The sequence below is a fragment of the Macaca fascicularis genome, chromosome 2 (assembly GCF_037993035.2).
Source record: "Macaca fascicularis isolate 582-1 chromosome 2, T2T-MFA8v1.1".
Taxonomy (NCBI): Eukaryota; Metazoa; Chordata; class Mammalia; order Primates; family Cercopithecidae; genus Macaca; species Macaca fascicularis.
The window spans coordinates 7,836,337-7,852,104 of NC_088376.1; positions in this window are offsets into that span (position 1 = coordinate 7,836,337).

The window sequence follows — 15,768 nt, forward strand, 5'->3', positions numbered from 1 at the left end:
ACATCATCTAATGTAGAAATGATTAAAAAAAGAGCATATGATTGCAATTTATAACTTTCTGAGTTTAAATCTGAGTTCTGTCTCTCTCTCACTTGTTTTGTGACTTTTGAGTATATTAACTTCTCTTTGCCTCAATTTTACCATCAGTAAAATTAGGATAAAATTGGCATCGACATCGTAGTGCTGTTTTGAAGATTCTATGAGCCAGCAAATGTAAAGTACTTAGAATAATGCCTGGTAGGTAGAAAGCATTCAACAAATGTTAACTGTTTTTATGTAAATGATCCTATAGTGTCACCATGTTAATGTGATCTATTGTGCTGGATTTGCCATAATAGTCAAAGCAACATCGCTCATACCTGGTACCTTAAAAGCACTGGTGATGAGGCAGGAATGATATGAGTAGGATTATGTTGTTTTCATTGTCAGAACCTGAGCAGAATATCTTAAAAGAAGTTCCAGCTTCAAAATGTGCAACACCATTTAATGCTATTGCTGGAAAGTCCAGAGTATATGGAACAACCATTTTTCAATAAAGGCATGCAATTTCTGTCGCTAAACTAAATACCTGAGACTGGGTAATTTGTAAAGGAAAGGAATTTATTTCCTACAGTTCTGGAGGCTGGGAAGTCCAAGGGCAAGGAAGTGCATCTGGTGAAGGGCTTCTTGCTGGTGGGGACTTGCAGTGTTCCAAAACAATGCAGGGCATCACATGGTGAGGAGTCAAGTTTGCTATATGGGCTTTTATAACAGACACACTCTTGTGAGAACCCATTAATTCATTAATCCATGAATGGATTGATCATTTCATGAAGGCAGAGCACACATGACTCAGTAACCTCTTAAAGGCCCCACCTCTTAATACTGGTACATTGGGGAATAAGTTTCAACATAAGTTTCAGAGGTGACAAACTCAAACCATAGCAGTGTACATTACTTATTTCTTTTTGATTAAAACTGTAGAATCTTTGAAAGGGCTAGGAATGACCAGAAAACATACAAGATGAACATTTTCTATGTGTAGACAAAATTATTTGGAAGCTAATTAGTCGAAGACCCCTTTGATATAACTATAGTAAGTGGGATACGCCCAAAAAACAAATTCTAAAATGTCAGGATGTAAAGGGAATTTGGGGTCACTGCTCTCCCCACCCCATTCAATAAATAATTTTCCTCTCTAGCATTTCCTATAAGCAATCTGCTAGCCATTATTTAATGTTTTCAGAGACAGAAAAATTGTCAACTACCAAGGAAGCCACCTTACCATTTGATAATTTATATTTTAGAATGTTTTTATTTACTTTGAACACAACTTTGTTTCATAGTAACTTCCATACAGGAACTAATTCCTAGTCCAAAAAGAATGATAATATTCTATAAACAATAAGGACTATGAATAAGTACTATAAAACTTAAGTTGTGACTGGGCACAGTGGCTCATGCTGGGAATCCCAACACTTTGGGAGGGTGAGGCAGGAAGATCACTTAAGAATCTTCCAGGACATTGAGATCAGCCTAGACCATATAGTGAGACCACATCTCTACAAAAAATGGAAAAAAAAAAATGGCCAGGCATGGTGGCACATGTCTACTTCAGAGACTAAAGCGGGAAGATTGCTTCAGCCCAGGAGGTTGAGATTGCAATGACCTGTGATCACACTACTGTACTCCAGCCTGGGTGACAGAATGAGACTCTGTCTTAAAAAAAGAAAAACACATTGTTATTAGTAAGCATTCTAAAATAAGCTATATTTAGGTATCATGAGATGACTCTGACCATAAAACTCCTGAAATTAGACATCTCAAGCTTCTTGTCATTTTCTACCGGTTTTTGCACTAAGTATGATTCATTTCCACCCTCATTTTTTGGCCAAGTACTATAGGTGAGGCGTCTATAGGACCAGCTCACACTTCATCTCTGAGCCCACAGTACATTTTGAGTAAACATTTACTCCCTAGTGATCATTCATTTATGGATGAAATATTTGTTTCTATTTTACCCCACTTTGACCTACCTTTTCATTACTATTCACAATATTTCTGGACAAATTTAGCTAAGTATCACTTTCAAAAACAAAGTTTTTATTGCATAAAAGGGTCTTGTAGCACAGAGAAAGTTTAAGGTGACACTTTAGTGAGAAAGATTTAATGACAAAGTAAGCCTCATTCAGTCCTGGCCCCATGAACACGCTCTCGTGCTTCTTAGCTTGGTAACTTCCACCTTATCTTTAGGTATGTTTTGTCTCTTTTTTCTCAAGTTGAATGCATAGTTGATTTACTTTCAGTCATTTTCATTTTTCAATTAATGTATTTATGGCAACATAATTTCTTCTAAATACTGTGTTGGCCTAATCTTACATATTTTCATATATGCTGCTATTGTATGTTCAGCAAATCATCAACATGTCTCAGAGATATGGCCAGCATAGCTGGCACACCATGTAATTGCCTATAATTGTAGTTTTCAATCCCTCTTTAACCAAAGTTTTGCTTTTTAATTGTCTTCCTTTTATCTTTTTCAAGTGGATCGTCTTCATCTATCTACCCTTTTGCTGTTAATTTCTCACTGTCATCACATTACGGTCAACAAATCTGATCTCTATTCTTTTTCACTTTTTAAAATTTACTAAAATTTTATATTTCTGTGGGTTGCAAAAATAGCCACTTTTTTTTTGGCTGGCTCTGCCTTCTAGTTTAGAAATTTAGTATTCAGCTGTGTTCATTCTGCTATTTTAGCCCATCTGGTTTTTGTTTCTGCATTTGTATTTTTATTTTTGAAGTCTTATTTTTCTTTTCAAAACAGTCTGATCATTTTTATGAATGTGGTATCCTCAAAAAAATTTAAAGGACAATAATTATATCTAGTGTTCTTCTGGTTCCTAACTTAAGACTTAGAGTTTAATTATTTGCTTTTTTTGATGTACAACTTTCTTAGTTATTCATATTTGAAATCCTAATTGGCAAATATTGGCCAATGAAGAATTTTTCACTCCAACTTAAATTTTTATTGCTGTAAAGATAAATCTGTACATGTAAATCATAACTCTTTGTGGCTATAAAGAAAAGGTTGGTCAGAGTGAAGGTTTATCGGGAAGCTTATACATATGGGTGTTGCCATGTCTTCATTTAAAATCTGAAACTACTGCAGCTGTCTTGCAACTATAGGGACAAGGCCAAGACACCAAAAATGTCAGAGTGAAAAGGTTAAAAGGCTCTAGTTTTTAATGTTATTGCTGTCACTGAATAAATGACCCTTGAGATGGCCTGTCTATGGATTTGTTATTATTGTAGTTTTAACACTTTGATATAGACTGTAAATTAACTTTTCCATAATTACAGCCAAATCATCCAAATTTATATACCACCTTCACTTTCCAAAAATTAATCAAAGCTGTCTTTTAAAATAACCTATGACATCATACCACTCTTCTGCCTACATTTCTCCCGTTGCTTCTCATCTTATTTACAATAAAATCTGAACTCCTTGTTTGGCTTGTAAAAACTTACATAATCTAGGTCCTTCTTCCCCCATGGCCTGGTCTTTACCATCACCTCACTTGCATTCTTTTAGATCCCAAACATTTTAAGCCCTTGCACTGCTTTTCTGTTTCTCAGGTAAGTTTTCTTCCTTATATCTAAACAGCTAGCTCCTTTTTATTTACCTGTCAATTAAGAGATCAGTTTCTCAAAGAACTCTTCCATAACTACCCAGATTAGAGCAGTCATCAAGTAGTTTTTCTGTCACACGAACTTATCTATTATTTACATTGCATTTATCATAATCTGACATATTTCTTTTTAACAAATGGATATTTATACTATATGCCTAGAATGGCATAATACATCCTCAGTAAATAGTTGTTGAAAAAATAAATGAATGTGCTATTTATTGTTCAGAAACTTTTCACTGCTCTGATAAAACGGTGGTATTTTTGTCCAAGTACTCACACTGCTGTGGATGTATTTTTGTATCTATTACATCATTTCAGTAGAATTTGGGAAAAAGAGGTAGAAACATACATATACTCAGCAATAATTTAATAGGAAAAGAGACAACTTTCTAAAATGTAATCATCTTTTCCTTTGAGCTTTTTAGTGATGTGAATAATACTGTTTGTTCATCTAATAAAATAGTAAGAATTTTTTTACACTTAAATTTTTATAGTCTCAATTCCTAAATGGAAGCAGGGAGCCAGAAAGGAAGATCGTACATGAAGCACACGCACAGAAGGTTCCCATTTAGTCCTTCTTACTTTAGAATTATTCCTTTACTTTGCTTTAAATAGATATAATAAAATAGGCAGTTTCAAAAGCCAGGTACTGACTAGAAGAAAACACGTTAATGAGGATGCGACCTGGTTCTCAAGTTTCCTTACTTGAGACATGAGTGTAGGTCAGTAGTTCCCAGATTTTGCATAGGATAGATAGTTACACTTTTTAAATTTAAGAATGCATTTTTATTTTGCCCAATTAATACATTTATAAATACTCTATTGTTTTAAAATAAAGAACATTATGACATCAAAGATTGAAGAGAATATAATCTCAAAATAAAGAATACCTCTTTGAATGAAATATTTTTAGCTTTATGAAAAATTTACTTCATTGTTCCTCTTTTTCTTATTTTGCCGTGGGTCAGTGGAAAACTTACCACTAGTTCTAGGTGTAGTAAGAAATTCCTGTGACTTAAGGCTCAATTTCACACTTCATGACCTCGAAAAAAATCCCTTAACCTTCTAGAGACCCAGCTTTTTTTTTCTTTTTATCTCTTTCTCCTTACATTACTACAGAAGGGTAAAGACTGAGTGAAATAGTAATATTTTGAAACACTTTGTAAGCTGTAAATATCTCTATCTCTCCAAGCAATAAATATTTTCCTTAACTCATTCAGATTTTGCCAGTTTGATGACATTCATCCTTCTGTCAACAGCTAGATTCCTTTTCAATCTCAACTAAATATAGATCACCTTTCACATTTCCATCACAGTGTTCCCCATCTGTGTCCTTAGTATCTACCCCCTAACATGTGTGTTTCTCCCATTAAAACCTCTCTGGCTTGTCCTGCTTATATATACATAGTGAAGAAGGTTTATAATCTACGTAGTACCTCTGCCATGTTATTAGGGGACTTGATAGTAGAGGCAAGGAGGCTGTTGCCATAATCTGAGAGAAAGGATGACATTTAAAACCCAATTAAGCGGTGAGCATTGTTGATTCTGGATTTAATTATAGATGGGATTACGAATTTGATGTAAGGTATGAGAGAGAAGAGTCAAACACGATTCCAGCTGTAACCCAAAAAGTATCCGTGACCAATCTAAGTCAATTTAGAAGTTTCGTTTCTGAAGGTTAAAGACCATAACCCATGACGTAGCCTCAGGAGGTCCTGAGAACATGTGCCCCAGGGTTGAGTTGTATACCCTTCGTTTTATATCTTTTAGGTGGACGGAAATTATAGGCAAAGACATAAATCAGTACACTTAAGGTAAACATTGGTTTGACCCAGAAAGGCATGACTTCTCAAAGTGGGGGCTTCCAGGTCAGAAGTGGATTTGGTCGAAAGAGTTAAGCATTGCCTAAAGCATCTGAAGTTAGCATAAAAAATTCTTAAGGGAAGCCATGGTTTTTGTCATGTAGATGAAGCTCTGGTAGCAGGCTTCAAGGAAAATAGATAGTAAATATCTCTGATCAGACCTTAAATGGTGTCAGATTTTCCTCTTCAGAAAAAACCTAGTAAGGGAAAAAGATTTTCTACAGAATGCAAATTTTCCCCACAAGAGATAGGTTTGCAGGGCCATTTCAAAATATGTCAAACAAACATAGTTTGGGGTAAAACACTATGATTTCCTTCAGAGCCTGCTATCTGTCCTGTGACACTATACCAGAGTCAGGTTGGGATTTGGTATCTTATTGCTATAAAGAGCCTGTTTTGTCAGTCTTGAGAACTCTGTTTTATTACTAATGCTGGTGAGTTGTGCCCAAATTCCAAAGGGAGAAAGGTTTAATGAAGCACGTCTGATCCCCTCCCCTACCTTCCATTCATGCCCTGAATTAGTTTTTCAGGTTTCTTTGGGATCCCTTTGGTGAAGAGGGGAGTCCATTTAGTCTGTTGGGGGCTCAGAATTTTATTTTTGGTTCATGTAGCCCTTTTCACACAGTATACTACAAGCTGCTATAAACTGAGAAGGGAAAACTAAGCTTTAGAAGAAAGATCAGCAGTTTGGTTTTGAACATACTAAGTTTGAGACATCTATCAGACACTCAAGTAGAATTGTAGGCATTTGGAAATTGGAATCTGGAGTATATGGGAGAGACGCAGAGTGAAGATATAAATTTGGGAATCATTGGCCTATTGGTGGTTTTAAAAGTCTTGAGGCTGGAAGATATCACCATGAAAGTGAGGCGGACCCAGAAGAAAATAGGTGCAATGTCTGATCTCTGGGCACGTTCTTGTTCCAACACCAGAGAGGAAAGTAAAGGAAACTGACAAGAAGTAGTCATTGATGTCAGAGGCAATCCAGGAGGGTGTAGTGCTAAAAGCCAATGGAAAACTTCTCCAGAAACATGAGGTTAGAACATCTCGATGGCTTTTGTAATTCAGGCAAGCTGAGTCTCAGTACCCATTCAGCCACACCAAGTGTAAAACCAGTCACTTAACGCTGGTTTGCCAAGAATTGAGGTTACACGGCAAAGCTGTTTACATGAACAAACCACACATATGCACACTAAAACAAATTAGAATTTCAAAATACCACCCTTTCCCCATAGACTTGAAATTTGAAGAATATTGACTTGAATATTCCATGGCATAAGAAGAGAAAGTAGAATGCAAATGTAACATGGTGCTGGGCTTTCACATGGGCACAGTTTCAAGGAGATCAGAGGAAGCATCACTGGCCCCCTGAGTAGAGGTGGTGAATAAGCTAAATGACTGTTGGAGATCTAATTCATGCTTTGTCACTGGTCCAATTGGGTGGCATATCAGTCTAGTGAATCAAGCCTCAAGTACCTTATTGATGTGTCACACTATGAATCAACTTAATAAGAAATGTGCAGGTATGTTCAAATGATAAAGTAATATTTTGCTTTCCTAGAGGACCCTTTCCCATTTTGAAGAGACCTGCTTATGCCATCTTTTCCTGGAGATCAGCCATCTTCATTAACAGGTTCAAATTTTCAGAAACTCAATTTAGACCAAACTATTAGGGAACATACAGATCAAATGATATGAGGCCCATGCAATCATTGAGCTGTAAATAAATGACAACATCAATGTTAACAGTGAGAAGGGAAAATAAAATCTAGGGCAAACACCCACCATATTTCAACAACTCTTTCTTAGACCTGTCTAAGTGCCAGCAAAATCTTGCCCTGAGACACATAGTTATAGTTTTTCATGTTTGCCCTATTGCTGTCTGACGCTATTGCCACATCTGACCTTTATGCCTTAACTTTCCCCGTTAAGGACTTGCTATAAACCTCCCTCACTGCTGGCTGGCAATGCCCTCCAGTGGCCATTGTTGAAAAATAGCCTGAAAAGAAGGTCCCAATTCTAGAATGGACTATGAGAATATGAAGAGCTAACTCACACTGATAAACTCTTGTAGGGTGTTTTAGCATTCATCACTTTTCCTATCTTTCTTTTTTATTTATTTTTTCTGACAACTATCTTTCTTGATAGTCTTTCCGAATGTTCTTTCTTTCTTGACATTACTTCTAAACACATAAATCTGCATCCTATATCAATGCCAACTTGACACAGATGTATACGTTTAGAAGGAATTTATGGCATAAAGGGCAAGCAAGTGCAGACGGTGTGAGTGCTGTTTTAAACTTTCATGGATCCTAGAACAAAGCAGATTATTTGAAGAAGCTTTTAATTCTGGAAAATAAATGCAAAAAAAGCATTCACAACATTCTTTTCCTAAAATATGTTGCCTAGTGACCAAATTGAATCAATTGTCAATTGATCCAGTAGGAATCTCAATGGATGGTCTGTTTGACAACCCTTTGTGAGGAAAAATAAGGATGAGCTTGTGAGGCTCTGTCTACCCAGGGGAAAGAAGTGTGTGGCAAGAAGAAATTCGAGAGAAGGAGTGGAACCGAAGACAGGAAAAAGCTATGTCGGAAAAATAAGACAGGAATAGAAAGGTTCAATTTAATTTGCTAAAAAATATTCACGTAAGATACTGAAGAATATTGAAAACATACAGCAATAATAAAAGAAATAGTTATATTTCCAGGCTTTATTATAATCAATGGGCTTATTTTGAAGACAGTCATCTGATGGGGAAGCAAGTATTAGTATCATTATCCTCAGACATTTGAGAAAATTTATTCAAATAAAGTTAAGGAATTTGACCAAAGTAACAGATGGTCTGGGTCCAAAATTCATTCTCTTAAGAAAGAACATTATGAACAAAGAAAATTAAAATGTAGGGAGGAAAATATTGAAGTTTGGAAATAAGTAGTAAAGACATTAATTTAAAGGTTAAGGTACCCATATGCTCAAGGTACCATAACAAAACACCACACACTGGGTGGCTTCATATGAACTTTATTTTCTCACTGTACTGTTCTGAAGGGTAGACATCCCAGTCAAGATGCCCGCTGATTCTGTTCCTGGTAAGGGAACTCTTCCTAGTTTGTGCCTCGCAGACTTCTTACTGTGTTCTCACGTGGCCTTTTCCCTTTGTCAGAACTAAGAAAAAGAAAGAGCCCTTTTTTTCTAAGGACACCAGTTCTATGAGATTAGGGCCCAACCTTGTGACCTCACCCAACCTTAATTACCTCCCTAAAGGACCTGACTCCAAATACAGTCACATTGGCAGTCAAGGCTTCCATTTACGAATTTTGAGGAACATAGTTCAGGTTATAGTACCATATTTCACCCTAGCTAAATGAAATAAAAAGCTAAACGTGATACCAAAAATATTCCTTAATGCAATTTGTATAATACAATTACATTTCATTCAACAGAGGGGACGTAATCAAAAACAAATTCACCACTCAGTGGAAGAACAAATTAGATGTCTAAAAAGACTCTTAGCAAAAGATGACCACTTGTTAGCTCATAGCTTCAGAAACGAGGCCTCTGGAAGCAGTCTTCGAACATGACACCAGAACGACCCTAAGGACTGGACTATAAACTACAACCACCTGAATAGAGTATCTTGATCTCACGTTTCCCAAATGTGAGTTCTTCATTTCCACCCCAATATCGTCCCTTTCTAGTGAAAGTTTTCATCATTTGTGTTTATCCAAACCAGACGCTAAGACAAATATTCGAGTTTTCCCAAGAAATGCTGGTAGGGGAATAGGGAGGGAGTAGGGAAGTAAAATAGGAAATGGAAGAATGCTAGTGCAGGGGGCATTATGAAGTCATTTACCACTATTGGTAACTGGAGCTGAATCTTTCTAGGGAACCCTAGAACTCTAGTGGGACAGCGTTTACGGGTATATTATCGAGTGAGAGGAAACTGGAGTCAACTTTCTTTATGTCATTTGTTGAGGGTTGTTTCTGGGGCAATAACTATTGCACTTCTAGTTTTCCCTGAGTGTAGACCCAGTATGTTCCTACAGTCAGAAAAACACAAATCCACAGGCAAACAGTTGCATGTGTTTACAATAAGATTTGAAACAAGACCATATTTTCTAAATTGTTGTTTATCATCACTGAGACATCCAAGCTATTTCCAAGGCTTGTTGTTTCTCTATTCTCAGTATCTCTAGAATACAGTCAATTTCAATATCTATAATCCTGCTAGGTTAGGCATATCACCATCATTTGCCTAGACTTTTGAATATGTTTCTAGCTGGTCTTCATGCTTTCAGTATGCTTTCCTGCAGTTGATTCTACACATGGAAGCTTGGCTGTAGTTATAAAATATAAATGTGATCATGCAATTTCTCTGCTTAAAACACTGTAATGTTATCCCAATGTCATCTGGATAAATCCACACTTGTTATCATACTTTAGACTTCTTAGCATGGTTCAGGAGGTTTCTTTCAAGTATCAACCTCCCCTACACACATACACATACACACCACTTGACATTCCTCACAGTGAGTGTCTATCATGGCTGTAAACCTGTACCTGCCCAAGGAAATGGATCTCTGTAACTCTTCTCATGCTTCCTATTGCCCAGGGTAAGTACCTCAAAAAAAAAACCGAAATGCAGGCATATGATTCCCCTAGATGACCTTTACCTCGAATAATATAAGCTATCTCAACACACCAATACCTTTATATATAGTATTGTGTCTTGTGATATTGGTAGCCAATTCCTAACTTTGTTTGCTGAACCCTGGCCAAAAAATGATTTTCCAATCCATTATTTTCTCAAATCTGAGAGGAGTTTCTGCAGAATCTTCCCAGACAAGCTTCTGTTGGTGAGGGGTTACATTTTGAGGGGCAGTCTGATTTGGAAATAGATTTAAAACAAAGTTACAGGAAAACAAACAACACTAGTTGGAATTGAGAAGGTTGCGGGTTAGTCACACCACAAGAACAAATAATCTCTGGTCCTCATTTCTGGCTCTCATTTCTGGCTAGACGCTGGACTTGCAATGCCTCCTATGAGACGACATACAGCGGGCGTGTTATGGATTGCTGAAGCACAGCACGGTACTGCTGTAACAAAAAACAGCCTCTTCTTTAAGGGACGAATTGCTGAAATTGCAGCTTTTGGTTTGAATAAAACAGAAAAGGAGAAAATTGACCCACACGTGCCAATAGAAAAGAACATCATTTAAATGAAAGACCCGTAGTAACCATTTAAAAATGTCAGGAATTAGGGAGTAGGGGAGCACACAATCCCCATTATGAACTCTGAAAAAAATCATATTGCACATAAATCAGCCCCTGGTTATTTCTAAAAATTCATTCCCTCCCTCCCTCTCTAACTCCCTTCCTTCCTTCCTTCCTTCCTTCCTTCCTTCCTTCCTTCCTTCCTTCCTTCCTTCCTTCCTTCCTTCCTTCCTTCTGTTCTTTTATTTCCTTCATTACTTTCATCTTTTCTTTCTTTCTTTCTTTCTTCTTTATTTTTTTCATTTTTAAATGTTTCAGACATACTTATTCCTACAGGGGCAGAAGCTCCTCATGTGCCAAAAAATTGTTGATATTCACTGCAAGAATGTCTTACAAATTATTTTTAAACTATAATTTGTAATATAGTTTGCTGCTGTACTGAACACCTGAGATATCTCCATTCTTACGCTATAAGTATACAGTTGCAAAAGATTTGCAATTCAATTTTCAATTTCAGACAATTTTTATTTAAGGCACACAAAGAGATCCACAGTGTTTGTTTTGTTTGTTTGATCGTTTGTTTTGGAAGAAACTGCTTAAGAATTATGTTGCAGGCATCCACCACGAGGTGGAGCAAGAGAAAATTTTTTTTCAAGCTCTTTTCCACGCACAGCCTGCATCAAAATGAAATAGGGTGAAAAACACAGGTTTTTCCTTTCCTGAATTATTATTATTATTATTTCTTTCTGGCTGTTCCCTGGTAATTCCAGTGCATTTAGCTCAGTAAAGGTGGTAGCTGTTAGATTTCAGGTGCTGCAATTTTCTGTTTCCTTCATTTCCTCCTGCAATTCTGGTATGCTTTAGTTTGAGGCTGTGCAGTTCAGAAATTAGTCTAAGGTTTTCTTCCTTGTTATGGTTTAAAACACACACACACACACACACACACACACACAGACACACACTCTTAGGAGAAGAACACTTTGTCAAAGATTTTAGTGTAAATACTTTCCGCCAGAGAGCTAGAGAAGGCCCAGCTCATGAACTGGTCATGCAAGTTAGTTGTTGAGACTGGGTCACTCGGGAAAAACCGGCAGGATTTTCTAGCTCAGCATAGTATCCAAGACCAGGGAGCCAGAGGTGAAGGCTAAACCAAGTCCAGGGAAAACTCAGGGGCTAAAAGTACTTGATACCTCATGCATTTCCATATCAGAGATCTGAAGCAGGCCATATGCAGGGCTTCAGTTGCCAACACTGGAGAGTTAGTGGAGTAGGTAGATCATTATGCAAAGAGGAGCCTGGGAGACTGGGAACTCTGTCACAAGATTGATTCTACCATCGACTGTAAGCTTGAGCAGCTAAATGCATAGGGTCATATAGACATTATCAGTCTCAGATTCGCAAATGCCAAAATTTGAAGTGTTTTAAAGGCTATATAATAGAGTGATTTTAAAACAGGTTATGAGATTATGGCTTCACAGAGTTTACTCAGAGAAGTGAGGGTAGCAGAAAGAGGGCTGAGTAAGGCAGGCTCTGGCACTTCCTCCAATTCAACATAGGTAATTTGCTTTTCTTACTATGTTTCCATGAAAGAGTTCTCTTGAGAAAAATGTGTTATTATATGTGCTTAATTATATTTATTTTATTTTTTATATATATATATATGTATGTATGTTTTTGTGTAATTTCAAAGAAGAAAAGGAATATTGGAATGTACAAATACAGGAAGGTACCACGCTTTGACGTTCAGTATGCTAGCTGGTGAAACTACTCCCCTCAGAAGGAATCTGGCTCTCCCAAAAGTGTATGATGAAACTCTGGCAGTGAAATAGATTTTGATGGCTCTTGAACACAAAGCTTACTGCGGGGAAAAAGAACACAGAATGAAAGAGATAACGGCCCCAAAGCCAAATGTTGACCCACTTGTTACCCAAGGATAGCCTGCTCATCTCCAACTTACATGTTAGGGTGCTTCAGAATTTAAAAGAATTTTACATCTGCTATGGTATTCGAAACACATAACTCTTCATTAGTTCTTATTTATCTTACTATGTCTTTGGTCATCATGTTTATTGGGTATGTCCTATCACCCTCACAAGTTTGCACGTCTTATTTACATTTATGTGTTTTTCTGCTTACTCTTAGCACAGTTCCTGGTTCATAGTAGATCCCATGAACTTTTGTATAATAAAATTATATACACACATTTCTTGTGTACCTACTATATGCCTGTACATACACAAAAAAATATGTATATAATTGGTTTGGGTGAAGCATTATAATGTGAGGCAAAGCTTGTCCTTTAGACTTCAGCAGCAAGAGTCAATTCTTTTAATCTCCTAAAGCTGGATTAGTTAATATACCTGATCTAAATGTTTACTTGCATGTAGGCATAGGGGGTCTATTCTTGGAACAAACTAGATTCATAAGCTTTGTGAGGGCAATAGCTTTGCCTGGAGCACTTCACTGACATTTACTCACAGAAGGAAACCATCCCAGCATCAGAATGGACTGAGCAAGCCGTAGGTGTTGAAAATAAGACTCCATTTGGGAAACCCACACAACATGCACCAACAAAAATCCCTACAGCTTGTTTTAAGCTAGATGCACAGATGTGTGTGGGGAATTCCTTAAATAACAGGGACAGGTTGTAAGTTTAGACTATGATATCACAACAAAGTGCTGTGGGGGTGTGGATAGGAAAAGAAACTAAACCAGAAGCACAGGATGTTTTAAGTCGGAATTATGAGAGTAGGAGGAACTGGATACCCAACATTTAGAGACTATGACACTCTTTGACTTGGCATTTGGATAGATAGAAAGATAGATAAATGTGCAGGTGCACGTGTGCACACAAACAACCTATAATTATCTTATCTTCCTTCTTTTTCAGTCATCAGGCAAAACAAACAAACAAACAAACAAACAAAAAAAACAAAAAACACAAACCCCAAAACCCCAAAAACCCCAAACCAAGCTGGATTGATTCATATTTTCAATGCAAAAAAAAAAAAAAGGTAAGCAAACACAGAGCACATACAATTGGAAATTACATAATGTACAATGTACTCCTCTTCCTTCCCTTTTTCTTTCAGAGGAAAGGTTAATAGATAATGCTCTGTCTGGAAATATATATATTCATCTGGGAACTAAAGGAAGGAAATAAGATCCTCGCCTCTCACCATTCCTCCTCTTGGCCCCAATTACATAATTTGTAAAGCTTGTAACTGCAATCTTAGGCTTTGCCAAGTTAAGAGTTTCTGGTTCCCAGAAAAGTAAACACTTCTTCCAGAGGCCACAATAAGGTTTATTATAAACTCGAAACTGTATCTACCACCTGCTTTCTTTTGGCTCTTAAAACAATGGATCAGCCAGCAAAGAAAGGAATTTATGTAATAAGGGCCCAATCAATTTGGTTTATCATGAGGAGTGATGTTTTCTGCTATTTAATGTAGGCAGGAATGACAGTTTTTGGAACTGTCATGCTAATTTCAGATCCAGTGACAATAGTTAATGAACAATAGCAGCAACCACAGCTCAGAAAGATAACTAAGAACTTAGAACTTACCAGGCAAGTGACACAGACCAGCCAACTGCTGGTTGAGGATAAGGGAGATCTAGAATAAGAAGTAGAAAAGGAAGAGGATGGGCATCAATTACAGCCTCAATGCTGAATGCAGCAGCAGAGACTTGAGTATACATCAGTAACTATCTCACCTTAAATCTTTACATCTAAGTGACTTTAAGTGGTCAATGTCTAGAAGGAAACCTGGAGACAGAGTGGACAAAAGTAAAGGCATCGGGTTCTCACAAAAATGAGATTCCACATGGTTCATACAGTCTGATATAATAAAATAATGAGAAATCAGCGTGGTGTACTGGGTGATGTTGATAAAAAGAGTCAAACTCTGTAAAAGATGTAAATTGGCCATTCTGGGCCAAATATCAAGTAATCAAGGCCTGAGGCACAGTTTCAAGATGTCCTGAGAACATGATGTACCCAAGGTGGTTGGGTTACAGCTTGATTCTGCACATTTTAAGGGGACAGAAATTACAAGCAGATATCAACCGATACCTGTAAGGTGTATACTGGTTTGGTCCAGAAAGGTGGGAAAACTTGAAGTGGGGGCTTCCAGGTCATAGGTCTATTCAAAGATTTTCTAATACTAAGATAAGGGGTTGTTGAGAACAAGGTTCTTACTATACAGATGAAGCCTGCTACCAGCTTTTTAGGGCCATGAAAAAATATGTCAAAGGAATATATTTTGGAGTAAGATACTTCAATTTCTTTCAAGGTCTGCTGTCCAAACATGACGCTATGCTAGAACCAGGTTGGAATTCGGTATCTTATTGTTACAAAGAGTCTGTTTTGTCAGTCTTAAGATCTCTGTTTTAATGTTAATGCTGGTCAGTTGTGTCTGAATTCCAAAGGGAAGGAGGTATAATGAATGAGGCATATCTGGCCCCCCTTCCTATCATGGCCTGGACTAGTTTTTCAGGTTGACTTTGGGGTGCCCTTGGCTGAGAGGTGGGATCCATGCAGTCTGTTGGAGGGCTGAGAATTTTATTTTTGGTTTACAATTGGCCCTATCACGTATGGTTTATGAACCATTTTAGATTATTTTGGTTTCATCTGCTTCTTGTTGCAGTTGTAGTCATGTGGCTGCTAACTTCACACATGTATCATTTGACAGTGCTTTCTCTCACATCCACACTGTCCTCTTCCTGCCTCCCAGGTTGGGCCTTCCTTGTCAATACTGAAGACGGAAGCTGTGAATTTCCACTTGGGCCCACATATCTGCAACTGGAAAGTGTTGGGGATTTAAAAACTTATAGGGGAAGTGTTTGCCCAATAAGAGCAGAGACTTGGAGTAGAAACAATTTCCTTTTTCTCCTGAAGAGACTGTGTTGATATACAGTTTGCACAGTTTTTCAGAAGATATTCCCGTGGGACTGACCAATCAGTGACACCTTGTGGTAGACTATTGGACAACAAATCTTTATATTAACTCTCCCACCTT